Source organism: Paroedura picta, chromosome 6 (assembly GCF_049243985.1).
Source record: "Paroedura picta isolate Pp20150507F chromosome 6, Ppicta_v3.0, whole genome shotgun sequence".
NCBI classification, from domain to species: domain Eukaryota; kingdom Metazoa; phylum Chordata; class Lepidosauria; order Squamata; family Gekkonidae; genus Paroedura; species Paroedura picta.
The window spans coordinates 47,802,506-47,821,930 of NC_135374.1; the positions used below are offsets into that span (position 1 = coordinate 47,802,506).

The following is a 19,425-nucleotide window of genomic DNA, read 5'->3' on the forward strand; positions in this document are numbered from 1 at the left end:
GAAAATTGATATTTTTTTACTACCTGATTCAATAAGTTTTGTGAAAAGAGAGGCCGAGTTTATAAATCCTTTAAAAAATGGATGGGCTAAATGGTATGCCACGTATACTAGAATAAATCACAGCTAAAAGGGCATTAGACTGGCGCATCCCAGCACCCAATGCTGATGGTATGTCCAAGGAGCAGCAATCACCAGCAATACTGCATTGATGCTTCTCTCCCACAACTCTATGTGAGCGTACTTAAGCTATCCTTCTGATAAGGAGGGAGTGATTCTGATGATAGCCCTTTTTGGAAATAAATATGAGGCATTTCTTTAGCAGAGTATCTTCCTGCTATTTTTTTTTTCTCTGCCAGAAGGATTGTATCCCACAAAGCCATAGGGGTGCACTCTCATGCTTAAGGGGCTCTCTGTCTGGAGGGCTGATTGTTTCAGGAAACTTGATGAAAACAATCTTATTTTACTTATATGTCCACTGTGTCTTAAACCAATGCACAGAAAAAATATGTTGAAATATATTTTTTTTACTTCTACTTTCCTAATCTTAGCATTAACTTATTTTAAAAATTGAAGTGTTTCATTCCAATGTCTATCAAGCCTCCAGTACAAGGAATCCGTGACAGCCGCTGAATGTGTATTTTACTTGGTAACACATCAGCAACACGTATTACAACAGAGGTAACGAATCAATTCAGGTCTCTTCATTCTCCCCCCCCCCCCCCGCCATGCCTCCTCCAAAGCCGCTTGCAAATTGCTGCTTTGTAGTTTCGCTGCGATGGAGCAGTAGGACCCAGGGGCCTGCCACAGCCACCAATAGAAGCTCATACTTGGATCTATTTGTATGCAATGCCTTCTGCTCTGCGCATTAATGGTAATACAGATAACGGGTCTGAAAGAATTCTCGTCTGAAGAAGGATTTGATTTTTCGGGGTCCTGATAGTGGGCAGAAATCCAGTTTCATTCCTCCTTTATGGTGAAAAGTCTGTTGAACATCTTGTCTACTTGAACTCAAAGGTCTGAGCGTGTAAGGAAAGTTGCGAGGACTGCGTGAAGCATGGAGCGGCGCGTTTTCTGACAGCCTCCTTATCTCTGAGGGTAAGTGCTGCAAATGTCAGAACTGTTGAGTTTTGTAAGGTTATAGTGAGTATGAAACGAACTAGTTATCTCTCTCTCGATACACATAGAAAGGAATAGGGCATCCGTCAAAAGACGAAGCCTCCAATGCATAGCCAACAAGTTTCTTTGCAGGTACCTCCGGTCAAGCTTTCTTATTGTATCTAAAGTTAGCAGGTTACTGCGGTGCTGATACTACAGCGAATGTTAAGGAACAAGTTGAAAAGCTCCATGGGTGTAGGGTAACATTGTTTTACAGCGAATTTCACGGTGCATGGGCAACGCAGAGGGAGATTGCCCGTTCCTCCCCCCGTTTTGGCAGATTTATAGACTGTTTGGAAACGCAACTTTGCAGGAACTGGTCTTTCACTGCGGAACCGAGTGGTAAGAGATTTCCTGCTCGAAACGTCTTTGGCTTTCCTGCTACTTCGCAAATCAGGCAGCTGTATGTGTGTGCGTGCACCTGTGTGTGGCTCCATTCTTTTTTCTTTTTCTTTTTTCTTTTTTGAGAGGAGCTCTTTTCCCCGGCTCATTCCCTATTTACTTTTTAGTAAGATTTTTTTTATAACTCACGGCCTGCCTCCAACGTTATAGGTTGTGAATGAAATAACCCTTTAAGAACATAGCAAGGAAATGTGCCCCCCCCCCTCCGCGCCTGCATTTTGCTTGCCCGTCAAAACCCTTTGGTAACTAGGATGCATATTGCAGGTGGGGGAGCCGTGCAGCGTCTGCATTATTGATGAAAAGCTCCCCGCTGCTGTTGGAGGGAGGCACAGCCCCCTCCTCTCCGAAGGCTAGGGCGGCTCCGGGGGCGTGGAAAGCCGCTCGGTTCTCCCAACCGGGCGCGGGGCTGTGTTGCTGCCAGCGCGTAACACAATAGAAGCAGCCCCCTGCAGGCCACCGCGGGGTGGGGAGGGGGTGCGGGGCGAGCAAGAAAAGGCTCGTCGGCTCCGCTGCAGCAGCAGCAGCTGTTCGTGCTGCAGTAGTCAGTGCCGCAACCCTGCAGCGTTTTCACTCCGCCGCCGCCCCCCCTCCCTTCCCCATCCTGGGCTGCCTGCGGAGAAGCCACAAATGAGGACAGGGGGGAGTGACACTGGAAGGGTGCAGGGCAGCCCTTTCGACCTCCTTCCCGCCTCCGCAGGCCTCTCGAGGGCAGAGAAAGGTAAATACACGGAGGCTCGCGCCTTTTCCCCGCCGCCCCATCTTGTTCTTTCTCGACAGACTCCTCCAGGCTTATCGAGCCCAACTTAACTAACTGCAAACGGGGGTTTGGAAAAGCAAAACGCTCCGGGAAAGGCCCACGCCCCCTCCATGGCCCCACCCATTCCTGGCCATGCCCGCCCAAGGAGGAAGGGCCGCCGGTGGTGGGGAGGGCTGCCTGTACTTCTCCACACAAGATGCTCGTCTTTCCTCGCACGGGACAGTCGTGGGCGAGGCGAGAAAGTCCGCGCGGAGCGGGCTGCGGCGGGGTGGGACGCCTGTCTTGCGCGTGCCCAGCAGGGGCGATGCGGCGCTCTCGTCTTTGCACCTCCCGTAGAGTTGGCCGGGCCGAGGCAAGCGGTCTTCGGTCCTGCGCACAGCGGGTCAAGAGGAGGCAGCCCCAGCCATCGGCCCACTGGGGTCTAAAAACAGTCATTTTCTCCCCCCTCCCCCGCGCCTAGATTTTGGTTCTTCTGACGGTTTAGCCACAGCTGTCTTCGTAAGAAAGCACTTTCATGTCGAAAACGGGGTGAGCAACACTTGGCAATCCAGCACACATGCGTATATGTGTACATACCCGAGGAGCCGGTAAACCCCGACACAACGCACATCTGTAATTGCCAGACATGGCAGTATACAGGAAGGTTGCCAAATGGATATGACGCTAAAGGCCATTCCAAGCACAGGTGTTAACATGAGTAATTAAACCTTGCATATTCACAACCAGGATTACTAGAAGAGGCTTTCAAGACATATGCTAAAGGGTGGCTTTGGTGGTTTTAAGTTACTGTACTCTAATGTGTGATGTAGATGAGTGAGGTTGCTTGTATTTCTAGCCGAGGGATGCCAGGTACATAAAGAATAATAAGGAAGCGGTTTTGGAGGCTGTTCTCTAATTAGAGGACTTGTATGCTTCAAACTTTTAAAAATATGCTGCATATGTGAATAGTGGCATGCAGAGAAGAATGCATTTTTGCTGTGACACGGGGCTACTTAGCTTTATTTGCTTACCCAAGGCAAAGGGCAGTGTGTTTGAAAGAAATGCTATGAATCCATAAAATTGTTTTATGTGTGTGACAGAGAACAATGAGTGGGTTTATTCATATATGATACTGAAGTAATCCCCAAGTTTGCAATCCATGTATAAAACCATAATTGGCTAGGACTTTGAATATATTAAAATAGCTTTTGGCAATGGTCACACAGAGATATAGATAGCATGATATCAAATATTATTTTAGAGTATTTGAGCATGATATTTTATTATATTTATATACTACACTACCAAGAAAATATCACCAACATTCTTCATGTTACTTAGAAATACTGTCCTCTGTATTCAGGATTTGAATGCAAAGAGATATTATGTTTGACACTCAGGCCATATAGTAAGCACAACAGAAACTGGAGCTTGACAAGATGTCTAATTTTAGTTTTGGGGTCCAGAACTCAATCCTTAGACTGGACAGGATAAGGCATAACCAAGTAACCATGTGACCACGTAAAAGGCCTTAACTACTTTTATGCATTTTATATCATGAATGGAACAAATCAATCAGATCAATTATCTGGTGCCTGCGGTTTAAAATATTGCTACCAGAGTCAATAAAAAGGTTGGAGAGCAGGTGTAAGCAGGTCAATTCAGGATCCTGTTGAAGTCACTTTGATGAGGCTTACTCCCAGAAAAGTATTCTTACAATGGCTTTGTAGCAATATTAAACTGCTCATGCAATACAGTAATAGTTTCAGACGTTATTTTTCAGTTTCTTAAAAATGACACTGTTTAATGGTGCTGCTGAATTTTATGTGCATTTTCTGTTTTGGTTTTTTAGATATGTCTTTCAGTATAAGAAAAGACTTTAATAGCCTATTAGGCTACATTCAAATGTAAGAATGGGAAGTAGCAACAAATCCTGTGAGCTGTGTATATATTTGAAGCAAAGGAAGGTAAAAAGAGAGCTGCCCTGCTGGATTCTCCACCTCAAAAGCTAACTTAAAACAGCATAATACTGTTTAATGAAGTAGCTTGCTTTGTTAGAGGTTGCATTGTTTACATTGTGAAAACCCACATTCTGTTTATGCCTTTTTACCTCTGTTTTGAACTGGAAATACTTCATCTTTGTAGAATGCTACCCTTACACAAAGATGCAGCTAGTTTTCTTTACTGCCCACAGAATTAGAGGTTTAGTATCACAGTACTTATTAAAATAGATGCCAGAAGCCTTTTATGAAGCTGATTATACAGATCATTGGACCAACTAGCTCACTATTGTTTACATTGTTTAGCGATAGCTCTCCAGAATCTCAGGAAAAGAAACATTGTTCACAGCACCTCTAACCTGTGCCCTGTTTCAGATTCAGATTCTGGGGATTGAATCAGGGGTTTTCTGTATATATAGCATGTGATTGCCCTCTGAACCATAACCCCCCTCCATTCACAACTATGACTGCCAACTTCTTGCTATTCTTTGCTCCTGTGCTTTAATAGCAGTTTTCTCTGTTGACATAAATAGGTAATAATGCTTCTTTCAGTGCCCAAATGTTTTCTTGTTGATTCTTCATCAAGTGGCCATTCACAGCCCAACCTATTTTTCAACCATCTGGCAACCACAGTCATGGAAAAAAATTGAGAACCTATCTCCTTACAGTGGCTGATAGCTATATTTTTTTTTGGTTCACATCCCTAATAAGCTGAGAGATTGTCTCTGGTCCAAGGCTACCCAGTGACCTTCATGGTTAACAGATATTTGAAAGTCATGCTTTCCACACAATCACTACTAATCTGCCCATGTATTGACTGCCTGAGATTTCTTATTGCTATAAATCTATGTTGTGGAAAAATATACAGCTATATTTGTGTTAGCAGCCTGTACTTTCTGTCAAGAAAAAAGTTACAACTTCAGTAATGCTTTTTGACCATACATCTTATCTAAGATGGCTAGCTTCATTGTGATTGGTAATTTGAAGTCTTCAGATGATTATGGCTGCTGCCTTTTTATAACAAGGATGCTGGAGCAATTGTATGAATGGGTGTGAAGGTGGATGATGAGCAAAACTTAATTTATTGTCATTGGCAAGTTCTGGTAAAGCCAGATTATAGAATCATAGAATCATAGAGTTGGAAGGGGCCATACAGGCCATCTAGTCCAACCCCCTGCTCAACACAGGATCAGCCCAAAGCATCCTAAAGCATCTAAGAAAAGTATGTATCCAACCTTTGCTTGAAGACTGCCAGTGAGAGGGAGCTCACCACCTCCTTAGGCAGCCTATGCCACTGCTGAACTACTCTGACTGTGAAAAACTTTTTCCTGATATCAAGCCTATATTGTTGTACTTGTAGTTTAAACCTTTTACTGTGCGTCCTTTTCTCTGCAGCTAACAGGAACAACATCCTGCCCTCCTCCAAATGACAACCTTTCAAATACTTAAAGAGGGCTATCATGTCCCCTCTCAACCTCCTTTTCTCCAGGCTGAACATTCCCAAGTCCCTCAACCTATCTTCATAGGGCTTGGTCCCTTGGCCCCAGATCATCTTCGTCGCTCTCCTCTGTACCCTTTCAATTTTATCTATGTCCTTATTGAAGTGAGGCCTCCAAAACTGCATACAGTACTCCGTGTGGTCTGACCAGTGCCGTATACAATGGGACTATGACATCTTGTGTTTTTGATGTGATACCCCTTTTGATACAGCCCAAAATGGCATTTGCCTTTTTTACCGCTGCATCACACTGCCTGCTCATATTTAGTTTACAATCCACAAGTACCCCAAGGTCTCGTTCACGCACAGTGTTACCTAGAAGCGTATCCCCCATCCAGTAGGCATGCTTTTCATTTTTCTGACCCAGATGCAGAACTTTACACTTATCTTTATTAAATTGCATCTATTTGCCCATTTTTCCATTGTGTTCAGATCTCGTTGAACTCTGTCTCTATCTTCCGGAGTATTTGCCAGTCCTCCCAATTTGGTGTCATCTGCAAACTTGATGAGTAGTCCCTCCACCCCCTCATCGAGATCATTAATAAATATGTTAAAAAGTACCGGGCCAAGCACCGAGCCCTGAGGTACCCCGCTACTCACCTCTCTCCAGTCTGATGAAACACCATTGACAACAACTCTTTGAGAGCGGTTCTCTAACCAATTCCCTATCCACCTGACTATCTGAAAATCCAGATTGCAGTCCTTCAATTTAGCCCATAGATTAGCCCATACTGTTTCCAGGATGTAATGTGGAACTTCAAATTGAAAGCAAAAGGCTTCTAATTAAGAAAGTTTGGCTTCTAAATATTTGATTGCTTTCAGGTCTTTTAAAGACTTTGGCTTGTAAGCAGTCCAAGGGACTCGCAAGAGTCTTCTTCAGCACCAGAGTTCAAAAGCCTCAATTCTTTGACGCTCGGCCTTCCTTATGGTCCAACTTTCACAGCCACACATTGCAACTGGGAATACCATAGCCTTGACTAAACACACTTTTGTTGGCAGGGTGATGTCTCTGCTTTTTAGGATGCTGTCTAGATTTGCCATAGCTTTCCTCCCAGGAGCAAGGGTCTTTGAATTTCTTTGCTGCAGTCCCCACCTGCAGTAATCTTGGTGCCCAGGAAAATAAAATCTGTCACTATTTCCATTTCTTCCCCATCTATTTGCCAGGAATTGAAACTGTCCATTGGGTTTTCATGGCAAAGATACTGGAATGGTTTGCCATTTCCTTATCCAGTGGATCACCTTTTGTCAGAGCTCTCAGCTATGACCTGTCCATCTTGGGTGGCCCTGCACGGCATAGCTCATAGCTTCACTGAGCTACGCAAGTCCCTTTGCCACGGCAAGACAGCGATCCTTGAAGGGAGTTGTAAGTGCTACCAGAGTTAAATAGAATTGGGAGATTACGAAAAAAATGTGTCTGTTATGAGCTGCGATAGATTGATTGAATCGAGGAAGCCACAGTTCATAGTCCTCAGGACTAAGGCTATTGATGACAGAATGTTTTGAGGGGATCATTAATTTATAGGGTTGTCATAGTTTGGAAGCAACTCAGCAGCACTTAACACATTCACAAATAAAGTAACAGGACATTTATCTCCAGGCCTGTTGGCAGTCCTATTTATGAGCTGAGTTCAGGAAGTTTGGATAATTAAGAGAAAAACAGAAATGGCTGGGGACAATGGAGTTCTGGTGAAGATCGTGAAATCTTTGGCATTAAATCAGTATGCTAACTTAGACAGTTTTCACATAGTGCTTCAACAGTAAACCTGAATTTAGAGTTTTCTTTATTCAAGTATACAGTGGGTAAATATCTTGAATAACATTTGTTTCCTTCTCATGTTTTTTAAAACTTTCGCTGCCTGATTGTGTTAGAACTGTTGAATTGGTATGTGCAGTGTTATTGCAGACCACCCTACCTGGCCCCATCCACTCTCTAAAATCAGGTGGATGCCAGGAAATATTTATGATGTAAGTCAACAATATTTATGATTTCTACACTAAGTGTGTCTATGATATTTGTTATGCATTCTACATGGATTTTGGATATTAGACATTAGTTTTTAAGTAAATTGCAAACTTTGTTTATTTATTATATTTATATACTGCCCTCTTCTGAGGCTCACAGCGGTTTACATGAAACATAGAGGAATAGGAACAATAACAGTAAACTCAATCACTATCTGATGAATATCAGTATTGATAATAACAGCAATAAACAGAGACATTCAAACAGACCCATGGTTGGTCAGTTAAGGGCATTTGAATTTATGTGAGGGAAGCTTGGGAGCTCAGTGGATGTTGTCCGCTTAGGTTGACCTCAACCAAATGCCTTGTGGAAGAGCTCTCTTTTGCAGGGCCGCCTGCAGAATTGTTCTAGTTCTGTCAGGGACTTGATCTACTCTGGGAGCTCATTCCACCAGGTGGGAGCCAGGACAGGAAAAACTCTGGCCCTGGTTGGGGTGAAGCAAACTTCCTTGGGGCCAGGGATCATCAGCTAGTTGGAGCAGAAATCTTTTATAGGGGTGTAGGCAGAGAGGTGGTCCCTCAGGTACCCTGGGCCCAGACTGTGTATAACCTTAGAGGTGAGTACCAGAACCTTAAGTCTGATCCAGAATTTGACTGGTAACCAGCTCAGTTGTTGGAGAATGGGCCGAATTTGGAACTTCCATGGTGTTGCTATGAGGACCTAGCTGCTGCATTCTAGACTAGTTGAAGTATCCAGATTAAGGTTATGGGTAGGCCTGTGTAGAGTGAGTTGCAAAAGTCCACACTACAGGTGACTGTTGTGTGGATCACTGTGGTTTGGTGTTCTGCGGCCAAATAGGGTGCTAGTAGTTTGGCTTGGTGAAGGGGGCAGAATGCCAGCCGTTCTACTCTTGCAACCTGTGCCCCCATCGAAAGGGAGGCATCAAGGATCATGCCCAGGTTTCTGGCGGAGCAAATCGCTGCTAGCTGCACACCGTCCTGGTTGGGTAAGAATGCTTCCTCACTTCGGTGAAATGGTGTGGATCACTGTGTGGCTATCCATCAGGAGGAAGAGGTGGTTGTCATCTGCATATTGGTGACATCCCAGCCCGAACCGCCGCACCAGTTGGACAAGAAAGTGCATAAAGATGTTAAATAGGATTGGAAAGAGGACTATTTTATTGTGTTTTAACTATTTATGTTGTAAACCGCCCTGAGACCTATTGGGAGAAGGGCGGTCTAAAAATTAAATAATAATAATAATAATAATAATAATAATATTTCTGAGGGACTCCACATGTGAATCGGTGGCAGCTTGATGATCTCTTTCCTATTGTTACCCTCTGTCCACAGCCCTGGAAAAAGGAGACTAGCCATTGAAGGCCTGTCCCCTGTATCCTGGTGTCAGCAAGGTGGTAAGCTAAGTGCTCGATTGTGTCAAATGCTGCTGAGAGATCTTGGAGTACAAGCAGCGCCGACCCGCCTTGGTCCAATAGGCAATGGAGGCCATCTGTCAGGGCAACTAGCACTGTTTCTACCCCATGGCCAGGCTGGACACCTTGAATGGATGGGTCTAAGACTGCAGCTTCTTCCAGGAATTATAATATTTTGTCCATGACAGCCCTTTCAGTCATTTCCCCCAGAAATATTAAGTGTAAGACTGGACAACAGTTGGCAGACTCTCATGGGTCCAAAGATGGTTTTATCAGCAATGGGCGAACTGCTGCCCCTTTTATCCTTTAGGAATTCTTCCACTGAGAGGGAAAGGTTGATTATCTCCTGGAGAAGGGGTCCTAATATAAGTTGTCTTTAGCAGCCACAACGGGCAGGGATCTAGTTATCATGTGGTCCACTTCAGTTAGTGTGAGTCATCTGAGGTTATTTATTTATTTATTATATTTATATACCGCCCTCCCCGGAGGCTCAGGGCAGTTTACAGAAAACCTATAAACAATACATGAAACTTACTTAGTGTTACTTAGTGTTCTCTCCAAAGATGGCCAAGGGGCTCTAGTTCACATTTTGTATAGGTTGGGGTAAGGTTGTGGCAGAATGTTGAGGTTTCATCTGCAAAATTATTTTAAATGCCTCACAGCTGATATCTGACTTATTTCAGTGCCCTTCCTCTTGGGCAGTGAGAGACTGAACTATTGTAAACAATTATGCTGGGTGTGAGTTAGCAGGTGTGACGAAAGTGGCGTAAAACATGAGGCTTACTGACTTTGCCATTTCATAGGCTGTCATATGCATTCTATAAGATGTTCTCGAAATTTCATCACAAGTTTTCCTCCTGACTCTATTTGTCTCAGTTTTCATTTCTTCTCATGAACTTCCTCAGTGTACCAGGGGGCTTTCTTGAAACAGGGGCAGAGAGGACGTAGGGGAGTTACCTTGTCAGTGGCAGCCAGCATTCCAGTCACTGAGCAGGTCATTTAGAGAAGTGCCAAGAAGCATTGGGTCCTGCGGAATGTTCAGGGATCCAATTGGATCCATAAGTCTCTGCTGGTGAACTAGCATCTTCTCAGCGCCCATATGGGGAGAAAGTAGTATTCTTAGCCTAGCCTTCAGGGTATAGTGGTCTGATCATGGCATGGCATTTTCTATGACCAGATCCACATGCAACTGTCTGCTGAAAACGAGGTCCAGAGTGTGGCCTGCCTGGTGGGTAGGGCCAACACATTGCGAGAGCCCTAGTGTTGCCATGGTGGACACCAGGTCCAGCCCATTTCCAGAGGGCAGTAGCTCAGCATGAACATTAAAGACCCCCAGGATTAGAAGTCTAGGGAACTGTTGCATCTGGGCTGGAAGGGAATCTGGAGGTGCATTGTGTACACAGTATACCAGCCAGATGGCCACACTCTCAGTTGAGCCCCACCTGAGGCCAGTACATTCAGTTGCTTGGATTGATAGTGTGTGAAGAGCCCTAGAGGAGAAATCCTGCCAGATTAGGATTGCCACCCCTCCTCCCGCCCCACAGTCTGAATCTGATGGAGGACACAGAACCCAGCAGGGGATAGCTCTTTAGGAGCGACTGTTTCACCCTCCCTGACCTGTGTTTCTGCACTCACACCAGGTCCATTCTATGTTCTTCAAAGTAGGTTTGCAGTGATAACTGAAATATAAGAAAACTTTGTAGAACCAGACCTGTGGATCATCTAGTTCAGTGTACTGTTTCACATAGTAGCCAACCAGTTGGTCTGGAGGATCAGAGAAAGAGGACATGGACTGAGGACTTTCCTTGCTGCTGCAGCTAGTACTGTTATTCAGAGGTTTGCTGTCCCTGTATATGGAGCCTCCCATCAGATACCATGACAAGTAGCTATTGACAAGTAGCTATTCTTCCATGAATCTAATACCCATTTAAACCTTTCTATGTTTCTGTCCATCATCACTTCCACTCACAATGAATTCCAGTTTAATTGCTTATTTAGCAAAGAGGTATTTCCTTTTTGCCTATCATGAACCTATTCCCCAACAATTGTGTGTTCCAGAGTTCTAGCTCTGTCTACCCCATAAATCATGTCTCTTAGCCATCTTTTTTCTAGGTAGAATTGTCCCAGACTGTCCAAACTTTCCTCAAAGTAAAGGTGTCCCAACCCCCTAATGGTCTTGGTTGCCCTCCTTTGGTCTTTTTCCAACTCTGTAATATTATTTTTGAGATATGGTAACCAGTATTACTCACAGTATTCCAAATGAGGTTGTATCAAAGCTCTCTTCAATGGCATCACAATATTGGCCACTTTTTTCCAAATTCTTTCCTTATTATTCCTAGCATGAAGCTTGTCTTTAAGTGTACCTTGGGTCAACATTTTGATCAAGCTTTCTAGTATGAAGCCAAGATCTTTCAATCTCACTCTGTCAGTTCAGACCATATCAGCGTATATCAGTATTATTTGTTCCATTGCAGATCACTGTACACTTACGCTTGTTCAAACTTCATTTGCCACATTGTTGCCCTAATACCCAATTTAGAAAAATCTTGTAGCTCAGTGGCTCCTTAACCTTTTTGGACCCAACCCCCTTGGTTCTATAAGCTCATCCACAGTGCCTTCTGCCCTACCCTATAAGAACATTATTCAGAATAGTGCTTTGCTCAACCCACTATAAAATACAGTAATACAATCTAAAACAGCAATGATTAATTGCATCTTTATTCAAAAGCCAGTTACAACTTTTTAGTGTAATTTGTTCAACAAAACTAATGAACCGGATCTTATGATGCCAGCTTTTCAGAGTCTAATTGTGCTGCCCTAGCCGGGCACACGCAGGGTTAGTCCACAGGAATGCACACTTGCCGAGTCAACCAAGTTCAGAGTGCATACCAGAGAGTAGTCAAAAGTCCAGTCCGGGTCTTATCCGAAGCCTTGACAGCCAACGTTCAAAGGAAAACCGAAGGGGGAGTTGTTAATCACACCAAGGCCAAAGCCTGAGAGTCGTTCAGGAATAAATCAAGTCCACAATACCTATTCGTAGTCAGTCGTCATATCAAGGGTCATCAAGCCGGGAATCAGTCAGGCAGAGCTTCGCTAAGGCGCAGGTAGTCCAGAACCGGGTCAAGGCAACGGGTGGGCTTGTGCATAAGTTGTAGCCACGCTGAGAACCACTTCTGCTGTGCTTAAATGCAGGCTGAGCTGACAGGCTAAGTGGTTGCACCCGGTACTCAGTCTCCGTCCCCCACCTGGGCCCCACCTAGCTTCCTCCCTTGCTCTAAGCTGAGCACTTTGATGGCGCGCCATCGACGCCATTCTTCTGCATTCCCGCCTGCGCACTGGAGATGAGTCTGGACTGCGAAGGGTGTTGCTGCAGGCTGAAATGCTGCTGGCATAGAGGACATGATGTCTGCCTGGCTAGGACCTGGTTGTGTGTCCCTATCGGGGCTAGCCTCTTTAACCAGCATCCTGCTGCTTTGCCCCAGCTCCGCATCTTCTTTCTCCGAGGGATCTGGCAAAACAGGCTCTGGCATTGGTGCAGAGGCATCCTTTGGTGACGGTGCCATGACACTAATAGTCATTTTACAAGAATCTTATGTACCACATTTAGTAACTACTGTTCATTAAAGTTGTAATTCAGTTTCTCAGTATCTGGTTTAAATTAATTTATCAGGAATCTTCGATCACCATGTAAAGTAATCTGGAATTGATTTCCTTGCTTGGAGAGTCATCAGATGACCACGTTCAATAGTCACAGTGGAATCCAATTTGATTTAGAACACATTGGCCCTTCAAGATGCTGTTTCTTGATAGGTATTCACAGTGGGAAAATTGCACCTGGGGGCCCAATGTTAGCAAAAGGGTACCATCAACAAGTAGTCAGCAGCAAACAAACCCAGACCTCCAAAGGATGATAGTTTCAGGCTAATAATACAAGCAGCACCGACCCGCTCTGGTCCAACTGTCGATGCAGGTCGTCTATCAGGGCGACTAGCGCTGTCTCTACCCCATCGCCAGGCCAGAAATCTGACCGGGATGGATCTAGGATCAAAGCTTCTTCCAAGTATGCTGATAGTTGGTCCGCAACAGCCTTTTCAAGCAACTTCGCCAGAAACACTTAAGTGCGAGACGGGGCGGTAGTTGGAAGGCAGTCGCGGGTCCAATGATGGTTTTTTGAGCAGAGGGCGAACCACTGCCTCTTTTAACCCTTCCGGGAATTCTCCTGTTGAGAGGAGAATTTTACACAAGAGGTCTGATTTCTTAAAATCCACATTAAGACAGGTGACAGAACACCTGTTGCTACACCACTACACCAAGAGTGATTAAGAGTGGCGGTTTCTAATCTGGAGAGCCAGGTTTGATACCCCATTCCTCCACATGTAGCCAGTTGAATGACCTTGTGCTAGTCACAGTCCTGTCAGAGCTTTCAGCCCCACGTATGTCACAAGGTATCTTTTGTGGGGAGAGGTTGAGAAGGCAATTGTAAGCCAATTTAAGACTCCTTCAGGCGGTGAAAAGCGGGGTATAAAAACCAACTCTAATTTTCTGTGTGTATCAAGTGCTGCGAAGCAGTGTTTATTGTAGGTAGACTTTATCCACATTGAAACAGATGAGACAAAATATTGGATTTATTTTATTGTTACTTTATTTATTGGTTTTATACACCACCTCTCCCCCAGAGCAGGCTTCGAGCAGTTTGTAATATAAATGTATCCCAAATGAAACCATGAGGAAAGACAGGATATGTTTTAATAACAAAGTGTTGTTTTAATTTAATTTACATCCTTACTTTTTATTGTCTTACATGGAAAGATGCAATAGATTAAATGTTAGTATAAACTTCAGATTCAGTATTCCAAATGCAAGAATACTTGAGCAGCTGAATATGGTTTCTGAATGAATCTTGACTTTCTCAAAGAAGATGTACTACAATAAATGTTTGGTTAGCATCCTTATGACACATTCCCACTCCTCCAACCATATAATCTAGAATTTATTGATGAGTGTAAGGCCATCGCATAGTGAATTTCATATCTGTATCTATTGAATTGGACTGTCACTGTACTGGTCTCTATGAGACAATATCACCCAATGTGAAGGTTTTGATCTTCATGGTAAATGTATAAGGTGTCTTTCATGTTTGGTATGAAAATTCAGGTCCACATCCTTAGTTTATCATGGAAGTCATAAAGCTGAAAGAAAGTGACTTTTTCAAGACTAAAGTACCTCATCTGGATGCTTATGTGGAAATAAAATGTCAAAATAAATTTCTTGAAAGAAGACAGACACATTCTGTTTTTAATTAAACTAAACAATATAAATGATTTGCTTTTCAGCCAGTTCTCCTAAAATTTTGGTTGAAAATTGTTTTCAAATGATATCTGAAAAGTATATTTAAATTGCAGAACTATAGGATTGCCACTTTTTTTTTCCTGGCAGTGCTTCATGCCTTTAATGTTAGCATAATGGGAAATAATTCAATATATGTGGCTTTCCCTGCCTCACATCAGGAAATATTTATATATTGTTCTTCTGACTGTCAGGCAGCTTTTAAATGGAAAAGAGTAGTATCAAGCAAAGTGGCCAGCCTAAGCAGAACAGCAGACTAGGTTCATCAGAGAATTTAGAAATCAGACATTGTTCTTATTATTTGTCATCGTGTTGTCTCTGACTTCAGGATGAAAGGCCTACAACTGAACAGTAAACAAATTGTTCCTGGAAGAGTGTGCCAAAAATATGTCACCATATTTTTGACTACCTGTCTCTCCTATTATTTGTTCTAGCTCTAACTTGTAAAATATAGGGAAAGGAAAGATTGAAAGCCTACCTTTGCAAACTGTTTAGAAACTTAGAATCATAGAATTATAGAGTTGGAAGGGGCCATACAAGCCATCTAGTCCAACCCCCCCTGCTCAACGCAGGATCAGCCCAAAGCATCCTAAAGCATCCAAGAAAAGTGTGTATCCAACCTTTGCTTGAAGACTGCCAGTGAGAGGGAGTTCACCACCTTCTTAGGCAGCCTATTCTACTGCTGAACTACTCTGACTGTGAAATTTTTTTCCCTGATATCTAGCCTATATCGTTGTACTTGAAGTTTAAACCCATTACTGCGTGTCCTCTCCTCTGCAGCCAACAGAAACAGCATCCTGCCCTCCTCCAAGTGACAATCTTTCAAAGACGGCTTAAAGACGGCTATCATGTCCCCTCTCAACCTCCTTTTCTCCAGGCTGAACATTCCCAAGTCCCTCAACCTATCTTCATAGGGCTTGGTCCCTTGGCCCCAGATCATCTTCGTCGCTCTCCTCTGTACCCTTTCATTTTATCTACGTCCTTCTTGAAGTGAGGCCTCTAGTTAATACAGCATGTGGTAATCAGGTTATTGTAACTGTCTGGATATAGGGACTATATCACCCTTGAGTTGAAGGAGCTATAGTGGCTGCTTATCTGGTCTTGAATAAAATTCAAAACATCATTTTTTACCTGTAAGAACCTATAAATGACTTGAGGGAGGGTGATTGAAGAACCAGCTTCTCCCACTTTTTCCATCTCATAGGTTAAGCTACCTTTTTCAAGGCCTACTTCTTTTGACCCTGCCTGCAAAAGGTAAGTTGGATAGCAACTATGATTTTTTTGGTGGTGGAATGTGCTGGACCAAAATATTTATTTTTACCCAGCTTTTACCTAAGGGGTTCCATCTTATTTTGCTGTGTGTTAGTCTGCTCTTTACTTAAGGACTGTTTATCAATAACATGTTACCATTAACCATTTTAGACTGTTTTATTTTTATGTTCTTTTCTGCTTTTATGCCGGGGTTTTCTTTTAGTGGCTATTCCTATTTATTAAATTTCTATACTGCCCTCCTACGAACCAGCTCAGGGTAGTATACATCATACAATACGATTAATAACAGAATGATTAAAAGAATAATAACATAATAAAACATTTAAGCAATTTAAAACATTTAACAGTATCTGTAGTCAGTAGCAACATCAATTATTGTCATACTTTCCAAAATTGGTTACTATCCATTGATCTTTTCCAGCCTTGGTTGTATATGTGGGAGGTATTTTGCCGGGGAGGGTCGGTCGATGTTATTGCATGTCTTTATTGATTTAAACATAATTATTTATTTCATAGGACTTGGTTTGTATTGAGTTGGTTTTATTGTCTTGTCTGCTTTTTTGTTTTATTGTTTTACTTGTGAGTAACATCAAGAAAGTCTTCAGAGGCGACACCCAGATTTTTGAAATAAATATACCCATTGCCCCCAAAGATCAGGAAGTAGTTCTAATATATGAAATAAAAGTTCTCACTTGCACATGGATTCATGGCATGCATTGTGTATGTTGAACTTCTCCCTTTCTCACTGTGTTTTGTTTCTTTAGGCTTTTACTCCTACTTGATTTTGTGTTCGTTACTAGTAGAGTGAATGGTTCAAAACAGTGAATTATAGTTAGGAGGAAGCAGAGCTAGCCTCCTACCTCCATGAAAAAAAAAAAAAGATCCCTTGATGGTTGCCCTGGGAAAACAGGATTTAGATTATAGAAGCATGACCACCAGAGCCCAGAGAGTATGTTATCCTTTACTATTGGCATTTCCCCCAAAATAAAATACCAAGGTATTTTCTTCTGATGATAATAGCTAGGTGTAGAAGGATATTTGTGTTAGCATGGTTGAATGCACCGCCATTTGCAGTTTTAATGTGAAGATACCATTCATGACAACGGTTGAAGGAACAGTAATCGGATTCTATTACTCCTTACTTTATATATGGAATTGTGCATATAAACCCCCGATATACTACAGTACTCTAAATTATAATAGAGTTGTCAGAAATATAATTTGTCATTCTGATTTTTTCATCTTCTAGCTTCTCTGCCCCTTTTAATGTCCAGCCTGAGAAAGGGTTATAGAGCATTAGAAATCATGCAGTCAGTTATCCCCAGTCTTGTAGGCATGTGCAGAGCAAAGACTGTGTCCTGCAACTGCCATAAGCAGGCTCCCTAAAATGGGGACAGGGTGTAGCATTAAACAAAGACACTGCCTCTGTTCTCCATTTTCCCCATTTTCCCTGCCTTGCAGCATCTGCAACCAAAGCCTAACAGGCGCCTCCAGGTGGGACTTGGGGATTCCCCCAGTATTACAGCTCATCTCCAGAATACAGAGAACAATTCAATAGGAGAGAAAAAAATAGTTGCTTTGGAAAATGTGGCACTGTACCCCACTGAGATTCCTGCCCCCCCCCCAGGCTTCATCCCCAAATCTTCATGTTTATCAACCTGGATCTGGCAAACCTACTCATCATCCCAATTCCACCAGTGGCCAAGGGGACCAGCCAAGCATGTTTTGAATGTAATGTCATTTACATAATTATGGGGTGGGGGGTTATCTCTTGCTCAATTAGAATTCTGACAAATGTGTATATTGGTACCTATGTTTTTCCGAGAAAAACCCGGAGTGCATTTTACAAAGCAGTGAGTTGGAATTTTGAATGCTATTTCTCAGCACTAAATAATTGCATAAGTCTTGAATTTGGAAGAACATATTTGAAGGCAATTTGGTGTTGGGGAATGAGAGAGAAGTAGTTTAGGTCAGTGTAATAGTCAAACATACAAGAACTGGAAAGGAATGTTTTACAGACATTAAAAATAATTCCAAAATGTTTGAAAAAGGTTTTATTTCACTATGAATGATGGATTAAAAATGGAGAAAATAGACACTGCAAATATGAAGTTGTCTTTCATTGTGATAGCTTTAATGCAAGACCTCTTAATATGGTGTTTTGGTTTCTTTTGTTTTGATAATCTTGGGTGCAATTATTGCTTTTATTCTTAGGCCCTTTTTAGTTTTATGTTAGACTTTAAACTTTATGTGGCATTGATATTAATTTCAGGGAATCAATTAAGGTAAGTGTTGAAACTTACAGTCGTTTATATTCAGAGTTATTTAGAATATGTAAACTAAAACAAAAGTAATGTTTTAAAAACAATTTTCAAAAATGTTAATAGCATTCTACTTCAATTTAAGAGGACTCTGATAGGAAAAGGATCCAAGCTTGTATGATTAGGATTGGAAGATGAACTGTGAAATCATTATATTATCTTTATTGACACAAGTGCAAAAACTTTCACTACATTTTTCCACTTTTCTGAATTTGAAAGATTAATAAATGTGGCAGACAATTACTACAGCTATATGACCTAGCCTACATCACAGGCTTTATTGATTGGTTTCAATTAATGAATGTCAGCAAGTAAATTAACATAGCACCTGAGGCATAATTCTCTAGTGGCTCATGTACACTTACTATTCACCATCCCAGTGGTTTTAACTCCTGTTGAGAATATTGCTAGGAGGTACAGTGTTTTCAGTCCAGACATGAACTTTACCTATGTAATGATGGTCATTTGCAGCAAATCCATGTTTTACCACAGAAGCATCTCTTTAATTGATACCTTATCAATGACAATTCAATTAGTCATTCTTAAGACAGTGAAGTATATTTTACATTCTGTCACACAAAGATTATTTTGCATGTCTGATATCAGTTGTAATTTCTATAACTAAGTCAAATTTGTAGCATGTTTCAGAATGCCATCTGAAAAGTTTTGTAGAAACAACTGCATGCATTTTGTGCACTAAGTCAGTTCGGTGTAGTGGTTAAGACTAGTGGTTTTTAAACTGGCAAGCAAGATTTGATTCCCAACTCCTCTACATGCAGCCAGCTAGGTGACCTTGGGCTTGTCATCTGTCCCTCTTGATAAAACAGTAAGGGGTGCTGGGGTGGGCTGAGTCCGGGATCAAAACTCCTGGATTGGCCCCTTGGCCCTGGACTGACACGTGGAGGGGACAATTGGAAGGTGCAAACCGCCTTCGAATTGACCCTCACCAGGACAGACCAGAGTTCCATCCAGTCAGCCCAGCCAGGGACAATCTGGAGACATCGATGCCAGTCTGCTCCTGACCACCACAGGGAGAGGAGGTCAGTTGGGCTACCAAGAGGGATGTGAATGGAGGCTTGGACAGGCTGTGCCAGCCCCAAGGCTGTCCTAACTGTCATGTCCAACTGCAAATTGCCTCAGAACCCTGACAGAGCTGGCAGGAGGCTGCAGAGTGCTCCCCCTTCCCCCCTCCAGAACCTCTGACAGGCCCTGACTGAGGGGAGGGAGGCATTTCCAAGAGCAACGCAGGGGAGTCTGAGGGCCTTCCTTTTGAGGGGGGGGGACTTTCCCCTTCTGCCAA

General features: G+C 42.8%; 1 protein-coding gene across 4 annotated transcripts in view; it reads left to right on the plus strand.

Annotated features, from left to right (window-relative positions):
* Window positions 1-788: 788 nt before the first annotated feature.
* ROBO1 (roundabout guidance receptor 1) overlaps window positions 789-19,425 on the plus strand; it is a 795,752-nt gene continuing 777,115 nt past the window's right edge. For 2 of the 4 annotated variants that reach the window (XM_077342365.1, XM_077342367.1), the window contains exon 1: window positions 790-1,095. The gene's annotated coding sequence lies outside the window, so the exon portion shown is untranslated. Of the gene's footprint in view, window positions 1,096-2,748; window positions 2,902-19,425 lie in introns of those variants that run through there. The other 2 variants (XM_077342368.1, XM_077342366.1) reach the window with 2 other exon arrangements.